Here is a 12,996-nt window from a genome sequence, read left to right as displayed (position 1 = left end):
ACACTTAGCAGTGCATTACTAATGGTTTTCAATTAGCTTATAGAAGACTCCTCCTCTCAGGGAAGAATGATATGTGGAAAGCAGTCTATTGCAAAATAGTCTACTTCAATCATTTATAGTTTGACTGACTGATTAGTGATGTGTGTCTAGCACTCCTACAGGAAATTATTTAAACACTTGTTGTGTTTTAGATGTGACTCCTTCCGTTCTTCTTAGCACTTGTATTTAGCCAGTTGGTTGAAATGTTGCATTACGTGTATCACAAATGGCTCTATGTCTAAACTATATACTGACCTATTTGTAAGTTGCTTTGGACAAATGTTTCTGCCAATCAAATAAGTGAAAATCTAATGTAAGTTAAAATTTTTATCCAGTAATCATAACTGTTAATTGCTATGGCATTGTACTAGACATTGAATTTTTCTATCGCTAATCACTGGGTTAAAACATTATGGGCTGAGGAATTCAGGCAGGGTCAAGTTCTGGTATGAGTGTAAGTCATGGCAACTAAAGCAAATGAGAAATGACTACAAGTAATGGCTCTAAAGTAAATGTGTGTCTGTGTGGGATGGGCTGAGAATGAACAGATAGATCCACTCCCTTGGATGTAATTGCTCAGATAAGAGGAACTCACACTGCCTCTCTATGGAAGACACCGGGCTACTTTGTGATTTACAGCTCGCTAATGCTCGTACCTTCAAAGCCTCACGGAAAAATCATTAATAGATATATTTAACAATGTGAAACATTAGTCATTGCCAACACATTCTCTTTGCAGTAGTGCTTGAAAGAGAGAGATAGAGCACCTTAAAGAACTGATTTCTAATACTTTATTAATAGGTAATGAGATAACTCTTCTTCTGCTGCTGCTTTTTCTTCTTTGATTTTGCTTAGCAAATGATATCTAATTGAACAGAGAAGGTCACCGATCATTTCTCTATTCACAGCAATCATAATAGTGTATTCTGCTATTTTTTTTCACATTTTCATACCCCATTCGTCCACTGAAAATAAAAAGATCATTTTGTATGAACAGCTGTAATCCATACAATACCCAATAAATCCACCTGGGGATTGGCAGCACATTATTCAAAACTTATATCATTAAGCAAATCACAAAGAAATCAAACAGGGGTGAAGTGGTGGCTTTTCTTGCTCTTGATGTGGTTCCTCCAGCACAGAGAAGGAGATTTGCAGATTTTTTAATGAGCTCTCCTCTCGACGTCTCGCCCTGGTTTGGCTGATTAATGAAAGCATTTGGTGACCTTTCGCTGTTCTTATGGAGTGTTCAGCCCTCTCCAATTCTTTTCCAAGCTCAGACAAGATCATGCTCGCTGTTGCATTACTGCTAAATTCCCACTCACTTTCGTGAAGTTTTCTTTCTCATTTTGTCAATAATTTGATCAAAAATAGCTTATTTAAACTATTTTGTTCACCAAAACAGTTGATTCCCCTTATGTTAAATCCCTAAAGATTCCAAAATTTAGGATATAGGAAAAAAAAGCTGCAGTGCTACTAATTTGTTTGGACTTTCAGTTGGATTAGCTGAACAAAGTTTTTCAACTGTCATGTGTTTCTTGCAGTTGCATGATGTCCTAATTTCCCAGGCACTCTCTCACATGGCATCAAGAGCAGTAGGAGGCAGATGATGGAGTGATCCTGAACAAACGAAATGAGTGCCAGCCCTGCTGCTGAGGCCTTCACAATGGGCATCTTAGCCTGGTTATCACTGGCACATACTCAGCCCAATATGCCCTACTCCCTCTACTACCACACATATGCACCAGATCCCTTACACAATATAACCACAAAATAAGAAATGAAATAAAACATAATTATTTCAGAGAAATTCTTTTTTTCAGACAATATAGCAGCTTTACATATATCACTGCCCCTGTTGAGTACACCAAGGGCAAAAGTGGCAAGGAACGTTGGTGTAGAGAATGAAAGCTTGGATGAAACCAACACTCATTGGGCAGAACCTATCCATCTCTGATAAGCACTGGGAAAGGTTATAAATAGCAATAAGAATACCAATCTTCAAGTTGTCACTATAATTGTAATACTATACACAGGTTAGTAATTATCAGTAGTGAATGTTAGAAGAAGGCGCAGGATCTTATGGTCAGGATGATGAGAGAAGGAGCTTGTCTTCAGGATCTGGTAGGATCTTGTAGGTCACAGGATAAAAGAAGTAAGACATGCAAGCGTGACAATAGTAGGAGAAGGATCTGGATGAGGCATAACCGTGTGGGCATCAGAATGACAAAAGTATAAGCTTGTGGGAACTTGTGGGCCTCAGAATTATTAGTAAATCTTACTATAAAGCTGGAGGCCTCAGAATGCCTGGAGTAGAATTGTCAACGTTGCGATCGTAGGAGTAGTAGTTTGTGAGCCTCGAAATGGCTGGAGTAGAACTGTCAGTTTTATTATGATAGGAATAAGAGCTAAAGTGTCACAGAATGGCTGGAGTACACTTGTTGACTTTAGGATGCTAGGATTTGTAGCTTGTGGGCTTTCAAAATGGCTAGAGTAATACTGTTGGCTTTAGAATGGTAGGGTAGGAGCTTGTGAGCCTTAGCATGGCTGCTGTAAAATTGATGGATTTAGGATGGTGGGATTTAGGAGCTTGCGGACCTCGGAATGGTTGGAGAAGAACAGTCAAGTTTATGATAGTAGCAGTAGTATCTTGCAGGTTTCAGAATGTTTGTAGTAGAATTGTCTGCTGTAGAATTTTAGGAATAAGATCTTGTGGGCCTCAAAATCACTGAAGTAGAATTGTCTGCTTTAGGATTTTAGGAGTAAGCTCTTGTGGACCTCATAATTACTGAAGTAGAATTGTCAGCTTTAGGAGGATAGAAGTAGAACTGTCAGATTTGGGATGGTAGGAGTAGAAGCTTGTTTGCCTCAGAACGTAGAATTGTCGGGTTTCCTATAACAGGAGTAGAATTGTTGGGTTTACTGTATGACGGTAGGAGTAGAATTGTTGGGTTTGGGATGGTAGGTGTAGAATTGTTGAGTTTAGGATAGTAGGAGTAGAATTGTCACCATAGGAGTAGAAACTTGTTTGCCTCAGAATGTTAAATTGTCTGATTTAGGATGGTAGGAGTTGAATTGCCTGATTTAGGATGGTAGGAGTAGAATTGTCTGATTTAGGATGGTAGGAGTAGAATTGTCGGGTTTGGAATGGTAGGAGTAGAATTGTCGGGTTGGGAATGGTAGGAGTAGAATTGTCGGATTTGGAATGGTATCAGTAGAATTGTTGGATTTGGACTGGTAGGAGTAGAATTGCCGGGTTTAGATGCGTGCTTGCCTCAGAATGACTGGAATAGAATTGTCTATTTAAGGAGATAGGTGTACTGGGTTGTTAGATGGCCACACAGTCAGGAGGGTCCCTGAGACACAGGCAACTCTCTATTCCAACATCAAGAAACTTGAATAAGCGTATGTGAATAGAGTGGAGAAAACACCCATGTCTCAAATGTTTGAAAATGCTGTAGACTTTAATTCTTAAATGCACACAGTAAGTCAGTGTGTGTGCATATCCTTTTTGAGAGCTTTTTCTAGCTAGTAAATTCTGTGAGTTTGGCCTCACTGCAGGGGTCCATCCACACTCAGGCGTGCTTTCAGGCCAGCACTTAAGAGGAGACACACACGCCATGTTGTCGCAAGTTGTGGCTGACTTAATGGATTATTATTGTTACTGCATTCCCTCAATGCATGCTCCGGAAGGGGGAAGAGGCTTAGAAATGTCTTTCAAAAGCCCATTCACTGAGAACCTACTACCAGAAATAGTTATACAGTATATGGCTTTGGTATGGATTGGTTATGTTTTTATTCTTTCATCAGTGCCCCCCTGAGGTGGTAAAAGGAAAGCGAGTCGAACCGATCTTTAAGAGAACATGTGACGTATATGCGGTCAGTCTTCAATAGCCCAGGCTTTGATCTTTGCCTTCAAATTGGATTTTTTTTCTTGAACATTGATTTGTCTTGACAGTGTGAGAAGGTATACGTACGTCTTGGCCTAAATATAGCATAGGTGTAATTATCTTTAATGTTAATTTCACAATTATTATGAACAGCAATGTATGTAGCACTAATGGAAGGTGATGCACCACGCTAGAGTGAGTTATTTTCAGATGACACCATTAACCTTTTGTTTTAATGCCTTTGCACTTAGAAAGATAAAACCTAGCTGAGTGTTTGTGTGCATGTGTATGTGTGCGTGTAGTTAGGCTCGTACACCCAGGTGAGCTCAGAGTAAATGGGAGTAGAGTTACTAATGGGGCTGAGTCGTCCTCTTTTTGTTTGGTGAAAAAAGAATGAAGTATCCCGTAAACGCCTCCCTTCCAGAAGTCCATTGTAGCCCCCAGGGGAAAAGGAGGAGTGAAGGAAGGGAGAAAGGGAGAGAGAAACAGAGATGGGTGGTGTTTTCAATCTCATCACATTACAAGTGCATTTACACGACGGGAGAAGATGGCCGTTGGCGAAAAGTGAGCCTTCCAGTCGTCGCTAGCTAACCCTTTTTGCTGGAAGGAGCGCTGGCTTTCTGGTGCCATTCACAACTGTGTTAGCTGTACGCTCATAATGGCCTCGGATTGGGTTACCCCTTTGCTTTAGAGCAAACAGGACTGGCCTTAATTGCCTTACCAATATTTGCGTGTCCCTCTTCATGTTATCGAACACTGTGCTAAGTAACTGAGCACCTCCGCCCAGGTGCTATTTCTAGTTTGTTTGTACATGCCACGGAGAAGGCGGTTGAAACAGAACAATTACTAACCAGATTTCACACCATAATGGAAGGAAGAATGCTTTCTCCATTTCCTCTGTCTTGCTTCCTGGCACGGGGCACTGTGAACACACACAGAGGTCATGACCTTAATATGTGCTGATCTTGGATCTGTGCCAAATGCCAGAATTCATGTTTGGTTGTTTTTGTATTTCATCAATTAAAAAAAAGTTGTGTTTTGTTTTTTTGCCAATGTTTTTCGTTGTTTTACGGTTAATATGCCTTTACAAACATGTTTGAAAAATCAAAACCCTAAATATAAATTCTCAAAAATCCCAAACTCAAAAATTCCAATTTTATGTAAATCAGGTTAAAGGTAAATCATCCAGGATTACTTGGGAAAAGTGGGAACCTGAAGCATAGTATAAGCCCAGAGTAAATACTAGCTAGTTAGTCTATTTTATTAGTACATAAAAAGTTCCCTCATTATAGATCATATCTTCCATTTTTACACCACTTAAATCTACTCCACATCTCTTGAGCAGATGACAGTGATTGACTAAATGCTGAGCTCGACCACACTGAAAGTGTCTCCCTGGGAATCCCTGGTGCTTAACCTTTTGATCTATTGTACACAAAAACAGTATTTGTAAGACCAGCATTTTTTGAGATTTGTATTCATGTATGTCAAAACTGAAACTGTAATTTCAAATAATGTTTTTAAAGGAAAAATTCCAAACTAGCAGGTTAAAAAATAAAATAAAAAAAACACCATAAGCAACAAAAAAACTAAATTAATTAAATACACCACAGAAAAATTTTAAAATGTTTTGTGTATATAATTCCAATACACAAAATTCCTGTGCAAATACATTTGAAAAAAACATATATAGGTATTTTCCATTTATTTAACTGAAATAAATGGATCATTACCACTGCTCCTAACTAACTAACCAAATGCTTTTATTTATTAGCAGGCTTAAATAAGGTTTGGATTGTAGCCCATTGTTGGTTGTTAACTGTACACAAGGTCAAGTTTACATTCATGTTAGCATTAACTTGTCTTTAGCTGTGGAATGTTTTATGATAAATTCATATTTGACCTAAAAGTCCATTTAATAAGACCTTTGTCTGTATGATCATCATTAACTGCTAATTAGCTTAAAATCTTGCAGGCTTTTAATAATAAATAGGCTACAATAGAACAAACTTCTTTGTGATGTGTAATGTACACTGTCCAGAGAAAGGAAGAAAATAAATAAAGCTAGCGTTAACCTGATTGCCTGGTCGACTAGCTGTCCACTAGCATGTTGATACTAGCCAACATAAACAAGCTTGGTTCAACAAGAAATTCATGCTGGTTTTTTTTTTTTTTTTTTCTGTTTTTTTTTTTTTAGCAGCAGAACTCTTCGGTTAAACACTAGCGTTTATTATTTAGCTAATTTGATGTTGCTGCCATGCAGAGGATTGCGTGTTTCAGACATCATTAGAGTAGGTAAAAGAGAAGACAATGTTCACAGCCTTTAATTATTAAAACTTTGAGTTAATTATTAATGTGCATAATATGAGGATGAGAATAAACTGGGGGAGATAATCTTTTCCAGATAGTGTTTTAAGAGCACATGGCATGGCACGGTAGCAGTATTAACGACCGAGTGTGTGTTTAGATGTGCACGGCTGGGCGTAATGGTAAATGCATGTACAGTTTGAAAAAAAAAAAAAAAAAAAAAAGCCCTGGCTTGGATATTAACTGGGGAAAAGGCATTTTTGAGGAATATGGGACGTCTTTACATGATTCTTGTTAGGCTCTCTGTTGTTCTTTGCGTAATGTGAGACTTGGACTCCTGCAGTGAGGGCTAACAGTCTTTCATAGTTTCATGTTTCCCAGTGGTGTTTTTTTTTCCTATATAGATTCCATGTTTTTGTCCAATTTCTACTCTTTTGCGTCTTTTATCACCCCGTGTGTCTACTTATTTAGCCAACAACTTTAGGTTGTAATTAATTGTAATCTATTCAGCCGCTTTTTCAATAAGCAATGAATATATATATATATATATATATATATATATATATATATATATATATATATATATATATATATATATTCAATGACCTCCACTAATATTGGCACCCTTGGTAAAAGAAGGCAAAGAAGGCAGTGAACAATTGTCTTTAATGTTTAACCATTCTGTTAAAAAAAAAAATCACAAAAATACTCTGCTCAAGTTTTAAAGCATGGACATCAAACAATGACAATAAACAAAACAATGGTTTATTAAAAAAATATATCTGTTAAATATAGGTGTGCAACAATTATTGGCACCATTTTAGTCACTACTTTGTGCTACCTCTTTTTGCCAAGATAACAGCTCTGAGTCTTCTCCTATAATGCCTGATGAGGTTGGAGAATACATGGCAAGGGATCTGAGACCATTCCTCCATACAGAATCTCTCCAGATCTTTCAAATTTCGAGGTCCATGCTGGTGGACTCTCCTCTTCAGTTCACCCCACAGGCTTTCTATGGGTTTCAAGTCAGGGGACTGGGATTGTGTTGATTTTGATGTATGTTTTGGATCATTGTCCTTCTGGAATGGTAAACAAATGGTAAATGGTGCACTTATATAGCACTTTTATCCAAAGCACTTTACACTGTGTCTCATTCACACACACACACACACACACACACACCAATGGTAGCAGAGCTGCCATGCAAGGTGCTAACTTGCCATCGGGAACAACTTGGGGTTCAGTGTCTTGCCCAAGGACACTTTGGCATGTGGAGTCACGCGGGCCAGGAATCAAACCGCCAACCCTACAATTAATGGACGACCCGCTCTACCACCTGAGCCACAGCCGCCCCAAGAAGAAGGAAGATCCAACCATGGGCCAAGGAAGATCCAACCATGGCCCATTTTAAGCTTTCTGACAGAGGCAGTCAGGTTTTCATTTAATATCTGTTGATATTTGATAGAGTCTATAATGCCATGTATCCTAACGCAATGTCCAGAACAATTTCCTGTTCCTAGTCATCCAGGTGTACTAAAAAATGTAAAATATCAATGAGAATATACTTCAAATAATTTTTTTTCATATGAATTCATATTCATGGGAATTCATGGGTTCATTCATTCATTCATGGGTGCCAATAATTGTTGCACACTTATATTTAACAAATATATATTTTTTGATAAACCTGTGTTGTGTTTGCGATTGTTTGCGATATCCATGAGAGCAGAGTATTTTTGTGATTTTTTTTTAACAAAATATCAAAAGGTTAAACAAGAAAGACAATTGTTCACAGCCTCTTTTGCTCATATTTACTAAGGGTGCCAATATTAGAGGAGGGCACTGTATATATAGGGAATATTTAGGGGAAAAGATAAAGAGGTCTCATCTTGCGGCTGTCATGAGTGACATACCTTTCCAACATGCGTAAAGGCTTTAAGTGCATCTCTGAAATGGGGCTGAAATGTGCCACATTCTTGCCTGATGAACAGACTGAAAGTGATGAAATGTTGACCTACATAATGACAGAGCTAAGTGCTCAGTGTTTACACCCACTCACACACTTTCGCACAACGCCCTTGCCACCTGGCCAAACAACCAGTAATTCAAAGGAGCTGAAAAAAGACTGACTCTTTCATTTAGTTTTTTTTTTTTAGTTTTTTTTTTTTTTCAACAAAAATGTTTCTTCATGCGTTACTGTATCAACTTTAAGATCAAACGAGTAAATGAAGATGAATCCTTTTCCTACTTCATAAAAGCAGAAGGAAATAAATAACAGCATATTTACAGATACCTCACATGTCCTGAGATATACATGTCCTGAGACCTCCACAGTCAGTAAATGCTTCAAGACTAAGCAGTCACTTTCTTTTTTAAATCCCCCTTTTTTTAATCATTCTATATGTTCTCTCTTTATCTATATGACTGTAAACAGGCGGGCAGTAATCTGTTTAAATATCACAAAGCAACAGGCCCAAACATGCCATGGCATTCACAGCTGCTCCCAGGAGGACTGACTTTCTCTCTCTCTCTCTTTCTTTCTCACTTTCTTGCTTTCTCTCTCTCTCTCTCGCTTTCTCACTCTCTCTCTCTTCCTCCACCTTTGAAACCTGAAAGTAGTCTGCTGTACTATCTGTTGTAATTATTTTGTAGTATATAAAAGAAAAATAAACAATGCAGTAATTTAATTTTTATTATGAATAAATCAACTGAAACATAATTGTGTTGTACTTAGCATAATGTCAAATGATCTTTGTTTAATACATATAGCACCAGTCTCTGAAATAATTGTTCTTAAATGAAACATAATAGGATTTGATTCAGTATTTCATTTGGTATTCATGGCTTTTGTCCAAATGCATTTCATTTAACAGAGCGCATCATTACATTACCGTCTTCCTCATTACTAGTGCTGCATCATCAGAATAATACAGTTACTCATATAATGAAAACAAATGCCTGATTGTGTTAGCTCAAGCTGCTTGACTATTTCGGTGCAATGTTCCAGGTTGACCTACAGTACATCCGTTGAAACTTAAACTTCTACAGTATTACCTGTTTGTAATTTCTATATGGACAAAAGTTTGTGGACACCTGTCCATCACACCCATATGTGGTTCTTCCGCAAACTGTTACTACAAAGTTGGAAGCACACAACTGTCTAGCATGTCTTTGTATGCTGTTGGATTATAATTTCCCTTCACTGGAACTAAGAGGCCCATACCTCTTCCAGCATGACAATGTGCCTGCACATAAAGTGAGCTCCAAAACATGTTTTGCCAAGGTTGATGTGGATGAACTCGAGTGCTCTGCACAGAGCCCCGACCTCAACCCTGAACACCTTTGGGATTAATTGGACCCTAGAACTCCTTGTCTGACATCAATACCTGACTTTACTAGTGCTCTTGTGGTTGAATGAGCACAAATCCCCAAGGCCACAAATCAAAATCTAGCATAAAGCATTCCCAGAAGAATGAGGGGTTATTATAGCAGCAAATTCTGCAATAGGATGTTCAACAAGTACATATGATTGGGATGGTTAAGTGTCCACATACTTTTGGCCACTTTTGGGATACAGTGAACCAGGAAAAAGGATTTTTTAAATGGTTTTCTCTTTGAATCCTGAAATATGTGTTTCCTTATCAGAAAATGTTCCAGGTAGATTCAAACCTCACATCCACACACGTACTTGGTGAAAATGCAGTGTAGTGTTATGGTAGAGAAATGAAGGATCATTTGCCACAGAGTACAGTTGAGCTGCTATTTGTTTTGGCCTCCATTACTGAATCTTCATTAGCTGTACTCATATTGGGCTACTTCAAATCCATATCTAAAATAAGGATCATGAGTTCACAAGTAACTTTCTAAAATGTGTCATTTGTATCAAATACACATTTCACTATAATTAAAAGAGCACCTTAATGACCTGTTACGACTCACATAGATTATAGATTATACAGTAGCTAAAAGCTACAATGGCCAGAGATGATTTTCTGAGTCTTACTGAGTTTTTTTGCATTTGCAAGGTTAAAACAAATCAATAGAACTAAATAAGAGCATCCACAACATGATCATTTGTTTTGCAGTTGGGGAAAAAGCAGCTAAGTCTGAAATCCATTGTCTTTTGATTAAGATGAAACTGCCCTCATAATTGTCTTATCATTAGTGTAAAGTCAAGCACAAGTACCCTTGTTCATTTTAACTGTATTTGATTAACAGAAGTAGCACCAACATGTCATGTTCATTAGAAAATGGTACTTGGTTCAGAATTTAATTATATTTTATTTCATTTTTTGGTCCAAATCTAGTGTATTTAACAGATTAAATTATCCTCATCCTTTTCCTAATCCTCATTATCAGAACGATTATCATTGCTCATATGATTAATACTGTTTTTCAGTACCAGCTCCAGCTGTTGCTGTCTGCTGTATCACCTGTTGCTCATCAAATTATTTAGAAATCCACATTGTATCCATTACACATAATGCTTGGAGCACATGGTAAAGAGAGCCTATTTATAGAGGTTAACAAAGCATTCGTTAGTTGCCTAAACAATCATACACACACACACATACACACACACAAACACACACACACATGATTGGCTTTTTGGACAATACTTCTGTAGTTTGTAAGTCAAAATGCACTTTCACTTCCTACTAAGCGTGTGAAAAAGGGATGCATTCCTTAAGCTTTGCATTTAAAGCAAACTGTTAAAGCACTTAGGAAGTAGGGCGTGTCTTAAAACTGATTTCATTTCCTCATGCAACTGCTAACGGCTACACCTGCTGTGATGGCATATTGCACATCTCTCTAATGAATACTTTAAAAAGCAGCATATTTCCATCAAGTGAACCTGTGTGCAGGGTCATCGTAGACTTTTCCCTTACGCTTCAGTCTATTTTACCTCGCTCTCGTCCGTCGTTTGAAAAATGTGTGGAACCCAGCAGGGCTAATAACTTTGATATGAAAAATGTTACAGCAGTGTTTATACAGCATGACTGGGGCCATGATACTGTAAACTATTATAGGGTCCAAGAGTATAAGTCCGATATCAAGAAATATTTTTATTTCATCCGTTACCAAAGCCTAGTGCCCTTTTCTTATTTCTCTGATTTGCAGCTTCTAGTCTGGAATGCTTACTATGTGTACAGTTGAAATCGCCAACACATCACATATTTAAATTTAGCCTTAAAGCAGTTTATTTCACTGAGTTTAATTAACTAGGGATTGTCCAATTTCAGAATCAACTATTCGGTTTCCGATATAATGGCAAGCTGTTTGAACGTGACAACAGATAGAATATAGCTATAGAATAGAATATATAGCTATAGCATTTGCAGTCATGTTTGAGTCATATAATAAATTCTTTTAGGCTGTGCTCACCATTGGGGGACTACATAAAAAGGAATAGTTTCCATACATGCTTTAAAATTTGATAGAGGAGCATTGATATTTTGGAGCTATTTTGTGGCTGGTGTTTGGATTCCACGAAGTAGCATGAATATTTAGCCTTAAAGCTGATTAACTCTGCTAGGAGGGTAAAACATGGCCATAGATTGGACAGGATTATGAACCCATTCACCCAAATCAACTCAAAAACTGAAGTAAGACAAAAAAAATAAATAAATAAAAATACAATGGCTATCCCAGCGTCTGGGATTTGAACTCTATTGAAAACATATGGTCTGAATTGTAGAGGGAAAGACACCTAGACAGACATAAGGACGCTTGTATAAGTGTGTGCATGTCGAAGAACAAAATATTTCCATCCTTGTGAGACATTACAGGAAGAGGCTCAGTGCTGCTATTGTCTCCAGAGGTAGGCTTCACCAAACCAAATTTTAACTGTGGATGTAAATGATCATTTTCAAAAAACACTACTGTTTTTCATTTAGTGTTAGTCATTTTTGCTTGTGCCAATAATTCTGGAGCTGACTGTAGAAAATCTTGGCAAATTTCTCAAAGAACACGGGCTGTAACCTCTTATAAATCTTTCTGTAGTAAACAGGAACTGGTCATAATTTAATCTGCAAACCACAGACCTGAATAAAATGTTCACTGATGGAAAAAAAAATTCACTCGATTACTCAAATCAAATTTTAGGCAAGTGGTTTTTATAAATGGTGACCGTGCTATAACCATGATCAACCTTGCAAAATACACGGTCAGATTTAGTTCATGTGCTGTTAAGGTCCACCTGTCTAATGAGTGTGGCAGAACTGGCCAGGCTTTCCGGGTATTATGCTAATCAGATCCCCTTCATACCCATTAGGTCGCGCAACGGCTTCAAACGGCGATTTGTTCTGTAAATAGTTCATTCAGGCTGCGCTGAAACACCTTTCTCTCTCCCAGCGTAATTGAATCTTCAAAGGGGCATTTGGCCCTGCGTCTGCGGCACTAAATAGCATGTTCGTCTGAAAAGAAGGACCAAGGATACATGTTTATCCATTTCCAATTAGCCACCCTATCATGTGCATTCATAATTACTGTGGAGAAAAGCTGAAGAGACACAATGGAGGCCTGGATGGATGCTCGGAGTTGGCACTGCATTTAGGAAGGTTAATGGAAAAGCATAGTTTTGCTAATGAGCCCTTTTCTCGAGAGAAACCCCGAGATAAATCGCTGTGATAATATAAAGTACTCAGCTCTCCTGATGGAAAAAAAAATTAAATTTGTAGAGCTAGAGAGCTAGCGATCATAAAATTGTGAGCTCAAATCCCAGGACTGCTAAAGAAATATTGTTGAACCCCTGAGCAAA

Source organism: Ictalurus punctatus, chromosome 11 (genome assembly GCF_001660625.3).
Source record: "Ictalurus punctatus breed USDA103 chromosome 11, Coco_2.0, whole genome shotgun sequence".
Classification (NCBI taxonomy): Eukaryota; Metazoa; Chordata; class Actinopteri; order Siluriformes; family Ictaluridae; genus Ictalurus; species Ictalurus punctatus.
This window is presented reverse-complemented; position numbering follows the sequence as displayed.